This window comes from Scyliorhinus torazame, chromosome 15, assembly GCF_047496885.1.
Source record: "Scyliorhinus torazame isolate Kashiwa2021f chromosome 15, sScyTor2.1, whole genome shotgun sequence".
Taxonomy (NCBI): domain Eukaryota; kingdom Metazoa; phylum Chordata; class Chondrichthyes; order Carcharhiniformes; family Scyliorhinidae; genus Scyliorhinus; species Scyliorhinus torazame.
In genome coordinates, this window is record NC_092721.1 from 186,175,522 (window position 1) to 186,181,521 (window position 6,000).

Genomic DNA, 6,000 nt, shown 5'->3' on the forward strand with positions numbered 1-6,000 from the left:
TCAACACCCTTCAGGTAGTGTGGCGACCAGAATTGAATAGTTATTCCAAGTGTGGTCTAACTAAAGTTCTATACAGCTGCAGCATGACTTGCCAATTTTTATAGCCAATGACCCAGCCGATGAAGACCTGTGGACCTGTAAACCCAGATCCCTCTGCCGGTCAATACTCTTAAAGGGTTCAGCTATTTACTGTATAATTCCCACCTGTATCAGACCTTGCAAAATGCATCACCGCACACTTGTCCAGATTAAACTCCACCTGCCATCGCTCCACCCAAGTCTCCAACCGATCTATATCCTGCTGTATCCTCCGACGGTCCTCATTACTATACTCAATTCCACCAACCCTTAATGTCGTCCACAAATTTATTAATCAGACCAGTTATATTTTCCTCCAAATCATTTATATATATTACAAACAGCAAAGGTCCCAGCACTGATCCCTGTCAAATACTAGTCACAGCCCTCCATTCAGAAAAGAACCCTTCCATTGCTACCCTCTGCCATATGACCGGGCCAGTTCTGTATCCATCTTGCAAGCTCACCTCTGATCCCGTGTGACTTCATCTTGTTTTTTTAAATAATTTTTTATTAACGTTTTCACAAAATATCAACAACAAAATGTAAAAGGAACCCAATAGAATTAAATACAAAACAAAACAACCCAGTGCCCCCCCCCCATTCATAAATAATAAATTAACACCTGCCGAAACACATAGCAAACATATACACCGCCTCAGATCCCCCAGTATTGACAAACAAAAATAAAATAGACCCCCCCCCCCAGAGTTGCTGCTGCTACTGACCATAGACTTCCTGGCAGAACGGTAGACAAAGAGCGGTTGCCACCGCCTGAAAAACCCTTGCACGATCCCCTTAAGGCAAATTTCACCCTCTCCAATTTAATAAACCCCGCCATATCGTTGATCCAGGATTCCACGCTTGGGGGCCTCGCATCCTTCCACTGAAGAAGAATCCTTCTCCGGGCTACCAGGGACGCAAAGGCCAGAATACTGGCCTCTTTCGCCTCCTGCACTCCCGGCTCCTCTGCAACCCCAAATATTGCGAGCCCCCAGCCCGATTTGACCCTGGATCCTACCACCCTCGACACCGTCCTCGCTACGCCCTTCCAAAATTCCTCCAGCGCTGGGCATGCCCAGAACATATGGGTGTGGTTTGCTGGGCTCCCTGAGCACCTAGCACACCTGTCCTCACCCCCAAAAAACCGGCTCATCCTTGACCCGGTCATGTGTGCCCTGTGCAGCACCTTAAACAGTAGGAGGTTGAGCCTCGCGCACGAAGAGGAAGAGTTCACCCTCCCTAAGGCATCTGCCCTCGTCCCCTCCTCGATCTCCTCCCCCAACTCCTCCTCCCACTTGCCTTTCAGCTCCTCCTGCATCACCTGGTATGTTGCCGAAATCTTCCCCTCCATCCCACACCCCCGAGAGCATCCTGCCCTCTACCGTTCGGGAACCTCAGTTGGTCCAGAAAGCGGCCCATCCCTCCCTCCTCCAGCGGGGGCTCGGACTGATACAGTGCCTCATAAAAGTCCCTGAAGACACCATTGATGCCAACCCAACTCCGCACCACACTTCCTCCCCTATCCTTAATTCCCCCAATCTCCCTAGCAGCGTCCCACTTCCGAAGCTGATGCGCCAGCATCCGACTCGACTTTTCCGCATATTCATAAATCGCCCCCTGGGCCTTCCTCCACTGCACCTCCGCCTTCCTGGTGGTCAACAGGTCGAATTCGGCCTGGAGGCTACGCCTCTCCCTCAACAATCCCTCCTCCGGCACCTCCGCGTACCTCCTGTCTACCCTCACCATCTCCCCCACCAGCCTCTCACTCTCCCCCTGCTCTCTCCTCTCCTTGTGGGCTCTAATGGAGATCAGCTCTCCCCTAACCACCGCCTTCAGCGCCTCCCAGACCATCCCCACTCGGACCTTCCCGTTATCGTTGGCCTCCAGGTATCTCTCCATGCTTCCTCGGACCCGCTCGCTCACCTCCTCGTCCGCCTACCGCCCCACCGCCAAGCGCCACAACAGGCGCTGGTCCCGCTCCTCCCCAGCTCTAGGTCTACCCAATGCGGGGTGTGATCCGAAATGGCTATCGCCGAGTACTCGGTATCCTCTACTCTCGCAATCAGCGCCCTGCTCATAACAAAAAAGTCAATCCGGGAATAGGCCTTATGAACGTGTGAGAAGAATGAAAATTCCCTCGCCCCCGGCCTTGCATAGCTCCCAAGGGTCCACCCCTCCCATCTGGTCCATAAACCCCCTCAGCACTTTAGCCGCTGCCGGCCTCCTACCCGTCCTAGACCTGGAGCGATCCAATGCCAGATCCAACACCATGTTAAAGTCCGCCCCCATTATCAGGCCTCCCACTTCCAAGTCTGGGATCCGACCCAACATGCGCCGCATAAAACCCGCATCGTCCCAGTTTGGGGCGTACACGTTGACCAGCACCGCCCTCTCCCCTTGCAGCTTACCACTTACCATTACGTACCTGCCGCCATTGTCTGTCACAATGCTCGACGCCTCGAACGACATCCTCTTTCCCACCAAGATCTCCACGCCCCCAGTTTTTGGCATCCAGCCCCGAATGAAATACCTGACTTACCCACCCCTTCCTCCCCCCCTCCCCCGCTGACTAGCCATAACCCCTCCTCGGCCAGCCACGCGGCCGCACCCCACGGCGGCAGACCCCCACCCAAGCCCCTCTACTCGCTCCAACTCCCCCTTGACCATACCAGCAGCAACCCGGTTCTCCCCCCCACCCCCCCCAGCTAGGACCCCTCCTAGCTGCATTGCTCCCCCCATTGCTCTCCCGCAAGTCAGCTGACTCCAGCTGACCCCGGCCGCTCCCGCCTCTCCTTCGACTCCTCCCATTATGGGACTTCCCCATCCCCTCCATTATCCACCAGCAGGCTCTCCGCCTCCCCCTTCCATCCCAAGCGCGGGAAAAAGCCCGTGCTTCCCCGCCCCGGCCCCGCCCCCTCCAGAGCGGGAAAAAGCCCACGCTTTCCGTGACTTCATCTTCTGTACCAGCCTGCCATGAGGGACCTTTTCAAAGATGTTACTGAAGTCCATGTCGACAACATCCATTGCCCTATCTTCAATCATTTTCATCACTTGCTCGAAAAACCCGATCAAGTTTGTGGGACACAACCTTCCCTTCACAAAACCATGCTGCCTTTCGCTAATATATCCATTTGCTTACAAATGGGAGTAAATTCTTCTCCTCTCTCCAATACTTTCCCTACCACTGACACAAGGCTCAACGGCTTGCATTTTCCTGGATTATCTTTGCTACCTTTTCAAACAAAGTAACAACTTTGGATATTCTCCAGTTCTCCAAGACCTCACCTGTAGCCAGTGAAAATACAAAGATTTCTGTCAAGGCCCCAGCATTTTCCCCCCGTGCCTCCCTCAGTATTCTAGGGTAGATCCCATCAGACCCTGGGGACATAATGTGCGATTGGAATACAAGGCAATGGCCCTCCCACCCATGGGGATCCACTTGGGATGTGTGAAGTGCTCATCTAACCATGATTCCCTATTAGTAATAGCCTTCAATAACTAGGCCAGGGGCCTCTGCAGTCAGTGGGGTATCTAGCTGGTTGGTGAGACAGACAGGCAGGGGTTTGGGTACAGGAACACATAGTACAGAGGTGGGCCTGGCAGACCTGCACAAGTCTGGCCCCCTCTCCCCACAGCCTGAGATCCCCAAACCCCCATGGCAGCACTCCCCTGGTTGCCCCCCCCGCCCCCCCATGCACAGGGGCTGCAAACCCAGTGCACCAGGCTCACTGCCTGCGAGCAAAGATGGCTGCTCACCTCAGCATGCCATCCACCAGGTTCATGTTTTTCAAAAGGAGTACTAATGGGTGCCAGTGTGACCACTTGCTGGGGAGGCCATTGGAGTTGGGGTGGTTCCCATTAATTGTACAGAAATCAGGCTTAAGTGATCATAATTGGTTGCTCACCAGACTACGGCAAGATCCTTATTTCACCTGCAGGAGCAGGCCGGTTGTAGCGCAAACGGTTTGGCGCCTCGCACGGTTCTCACATTCCACCTCTCCAGCTTTTCACCAGCCTTGTCTTGCCCGACCATAGCAATGCCAGAGAATCACACCCTATCGTTCCATCCACCACCAACACACTATACGATATGTACTGCAACAATTCACCAACATTTCTTGAACAGAATCTTTAAAACTCACAATCTTTTACGACCTAGGTGAACAGGAACAGCAGATGCAGGGAAACATACTTGGAACTAAGTCACAGTCACTGGAACAAAATCCTGGAACTCCCTCCCTAATAGTACTGTGGATACACCAACACAGACAAACTGCAGCAGCTCAACGCCACCTTCTCAAAGGCAATTGGGGATGAGCAACATGTGCTGGCCTTGCCAGCCACTCAGCCGATGAACCAATTTTTTTTTTTTTTTTTAAATGGCCACCACTCTTCACAGTCATGTAAAGACGCACTTGGAAACTTAGGGGAGGATAATAATGAAAGATAAAAAGGAGAGGGATGAGAGAAAAGTTGTGAAATTGGCCTCTACTGTTCTTGGAGTAAGAGAGCAAAATTTCACAGAAGTTATTTCCAAGCAACTATATAATTTGCACAATTTGGAGATGCCGGCATTGGACTGGGGTGGGCACAGTAAGAAGTCTTACAGGTTAAAGTCAAACGGGTTTGTTTCGAATCACTAGCTTTTGGAGCACTGCTCCTTCCTCGGGTGAATGTTCACCCAAGGAAGGAGCAGTGCTCCAAAAGCTAGTGATTTGAAACAAACCTCTTCGACTTTAACCTGGTGTTGTAAGACTTCTTCTTCTTAATATAATTTGCAGATTAAACATTCTTCCCCCCAAAGTAAGGATCATACTAAAATGACAAAGACGCCTTTGCAGAAATCAGCATCTTTTTTTAAAGCAAAACACAAACATTTGCACCCCCAATTAAGCAAAAAAAAACGATCTTAAACGTATGCACACGTTGCAATTTTAAAAAAAAGTATAAAAGATGCAGTAAACCCCAGGCAACTTCAAATAATTGTGAAGAAAACGAGGGGAGAAAGTGTTAATGCAGCGAATTAGCCCTGACCCTGTATAATAGAGGCGGGGCGGGGAGTTCGGCCTAGCTGGGCACTGAAGCCTGGCGTTTGGTTGCCATGCCACCCAGCCCTGGGCAGCAGGTCAGCTGTGGAATCGCGCGCACGGCGCTGCTACTGCAGCCAGGGTACCTACCCGCTGCTGCTGCCACGCTCCGCTCACTCCCCCCCCACCCCCGGTCCGTCAGCTCCTCCCGCCTCTTGGTTCCTTCCAGTCGACCCCTCCCCCCCCAACAACAACAGCCCCGCCCTCCCCACTAACCAACCAACTGCCGCCGCGAGGGCAGCGGCCGCGCGCTCCGGTTACCTCGGCAACGGCGCCACGCGTGAGCCCCGCCCCTCCCTGTCCGCGCCAGCGCTGCAGGATTGATACACATGGGATACGTGGCGGCCGCCAGTGTCCTCATGGCGCAGCCTGGCAAAGGTTTTCAAGAGGCAAAGCCTCCAGTGAAAGGGGGGCAAATTTCCTTCCTATGCACATTCTCCTCCAGAAAGGTTAGGGAGACCATGGGCTTCCAATGGATGGGCCCATGATTAAAGTAAAGGTAAAGTTGCCATAGTCCCAGATGATCCTTTGGGGGGGGGGGGGGGGGGAGCTGACTGGTGGTAGTTTAACCTGAGGATCAGACAAGGGGCAAGGTTGAGAAAGCAGAGCCTTATTCACGAATAACCACAGCCGGCACGGGAATTGAGCCCGCGCTGCTGGCCCCGCTCTGCATCACAAACCAGCTGTCCAGCCAACTGAGCTAAACCGATCCGTGATTACTGGCTCGGCAAAGTACTGCGGTGGTTTGCTGCTGCCGTTGGCAGTGCAGCTGACCAGGATACTCTCCTCGCTCTTTATCGCTTGCCATCGTGTTGAGTGGAAGCCAAAAGCA

The 6,000-nt window shown here is 52.9% G+C and overlaps 1 protein-coding gene across 2 annotated transcripts in view; it reads right to left on the reverse strand.

Annotated features, from left to right (window-relative positions):
- The window catches only part of ppp2r3b (protein phosphatase 2, regulatory subunit B'', beta), a 216,949-nt gene extending 211,639 nt beyond the window's left edge, over positions 1-5,310 (reverse strand). The window contains exon 1 of one of the 2 annotated variants that reach the window (XM_072477286.1): positions 5,259-5,310. The gene's annotated coding sequence lies outside the window, so the exon portion shown is untranslated. Of the gene's footprint in view, positions 1-3,986; positions 4,196-5,258 lie in introns of those variants that run through there. The other variant, XM_072477287.1, reaches the window with a different exon arrangement.
- Positions 5,311-6,000: the final 690 nt, after the last annotated feature.